Raw genomic sequence first — 2,500 nt, 5'->3', positions numbered from 1 at the left:
GATGAGTTCCAGCAGTTAATGCCACGACAGTTTCCCCTTTCTCTCGGTCATCTCTTTCTATCTCTTTATTTCTTTCTCTCTCTCTTTCCTTTTTCCCTTTCTTCCTAAAATCTCGTCCTTACGTTTTATCCTTTATCAACTACACATTTCTATCCATTCTTGTAACACGAACAGACATTGGGTTACGTGTTGATGCGGAATTGTTGCAGCACACGACCTTCAAAAGATCACCAGGAGCAGCTACCTACGACAGATAAAGTATTCGTCCAATTTTAGTGATCTTGTACACATATGCTTATTGTTGTGAGGAGGTGAAAGGGGTAGAGAAAGGAGCAGGAGAGGAGGGGAGGAATGAGGAGGGAGAGCGAGATGGAGAGGAGAGACGGTGGATGAAAGGGGTGGAGAGAGGGAGAGGTAGGAGAAGGAATGAGGAAGGAAAAGGAGAGGGAGATGAAGGGGGAGGGGTGAGGGTAGGGGAGAGGAAGTGAGAGACTGAGAGTTGGAGGGAAGGAACGCATGAGGAAGAAGAGGGGGTATAAAGAAGGAGGATGGAGGAGGGAGAGGAAAGGATAAAACATAAGAACGAGAATATGGGAAAAGGGGGGAGAAGGAGAGAGAGAGAGATAAAGTAAGAGAAAGAAAGAGATGAGCGAGAGAAAGAAAGAGAGAGAGAGAGAGAGAGTGAGAGAGAGAGAGAGAGAGAGAGAGAGAGAGAGAGAGAGAGAGAGAGAGAGAGAGAGAACGAGAAAGAAAGAAAAAGAGCGAGGACGAGAAAGAGAGAAAGAGATAGAGAGATTTGTTGCTTGTAAGTATTATATAAAATTCATGCAATCAAGTGTGCGAAAAAACAACCACATGACAACACACTTCAGTCTGTTTCTAAAACTAAGAGCGATTAGGCAAACAATGCTAAATGTTTGTTTCATGCAAAGTTTGAAGCACGAAACCGATTACAAAACTGAATTGCATGCACCAATATTTGTAGAAGCGGAAGCGTGAAATTTCAGGAATATATGCAAAATATGCACACCTTTCACGAAAGACCTACCTTCCCTTTTACCCTCTAAAAGATTTTGCCCAAAGATTAAGTTTTTGATTGTTATTGTCATTTTTTTTTTTTTTTATAAATCTACATAAAATTTGCTAACTTTGATACCAAATTTGCTAATGTACTATTTGCTTCTCGGTTGAGCACATTTTGAGGGCAAAATCCAATGAACTAAAAGCTCTCTGTGACTTCAATATCCTCGCCGCACGCACGTACCGACTGAACAGGTTCTCCTAACAGGCCCCCAAATTTCTGGATCTTGGTCTTGGTCCAGGAGACCTTTAGACCCAGGGGTTTCGCTTCATTGTTAAATGTATCTAGAACCGCCTCTATGGTTTCCATAGACTCAGATAAAATAGTAACATCAGCAGAGTCAAGGTCGGTAACTTTAATATTGCCTAGCATTGCTCCACAATGACTTTGGACAGTAGCTCTGCCTAGTACCAAATCTATGCAAGAACTGAAAAGTGTTGGTGCACGAGCCTGGTTTTGCCTCACTCCTGAACTAAGAGGGAAGAAGCTCGATAGGATCCCACCGCACTTTGCAGCACTCTCAGTACTAATTTACAGGCTTCCTACAATCCAATAATCCTTGTTGGGATTTCTCTCAGTCCCAGGATCTCCTAGAGTGTTTCACGAAGCACTGTATCGAACGCCTTCTTGAGATTGATGTAGGATGCAAGCATCCCACAACTGAACTCACGGCGGCGATCAACAATGACTCGAAGCGCCAGGTTAGTCTATTGTGGACTTAACAGGAGTGAATTCAGATTGCTTCGGCCCATGATGACTCAGTAGGTGATCTCTGATACATCTCAGAAGGATGTGAGCGAACACTTTACATAATATACTGAGCAGTGTAATGTCCCAGATATTGTTGCAGCCTCATCGATCTCCTTTTCCCTTCCTGAGAGGGATGACCACACCCCTCAATAGGTTAGGGGGAATGGTACCAGACTGCTAGATGGCAGCCAATTCAGCTTGGAGTTCATTTCCCTGCCTTCAATTAGAGAAGTGATTTCGACATCACTCCATCCAGGCTAACCGCTGGTAGATCAACCTGCTACAACTGCTCAAGATACTCAGCCCAACGTTCCCGCACCCCAATAGGATCTGAGATAATCTGGCTATTTACTAAGTGGATTGCAGTCATCTGGGAGAAGGGTTTGGAGTTCATCTTTGTCAGGGCTACGTAACCAAGATGAAGGTTTTTTAGTAAGAAATGGCTTTCGACCTCCTCTGCAAGATTCCTAATAAACTGTTCCTTGACCCTTCTCAACAGTGACCGAGTCCTGTGCCCCAGGGAACAAAGCAAGCCTTGATCCCCCGTCAAGTATCTGTGGTTTCCAGTGTCTCCTGCGAGATGAAATGTATACAAACACATACATATATTGATACATACACACACACACACACACACACACACACACACATACATATGTATATATATAT

Source organism: Penaeus monodon, chromosome 26 (genome assembly GCF_015228065.2).
Source record: "Penaeus monodon isolate SGIC_2016 chromosome 26, NSTDA_Pmon_1, whole genome shotgun sequence".
NCBI lineage: Eukaryota > Metazoa > Arthropoda > Malacostraca > Decapoda > Penaeidae > Penaeus > Penaeus monodon.
This window is presented reverse-complemented; position numbering follows the sequence as displayed.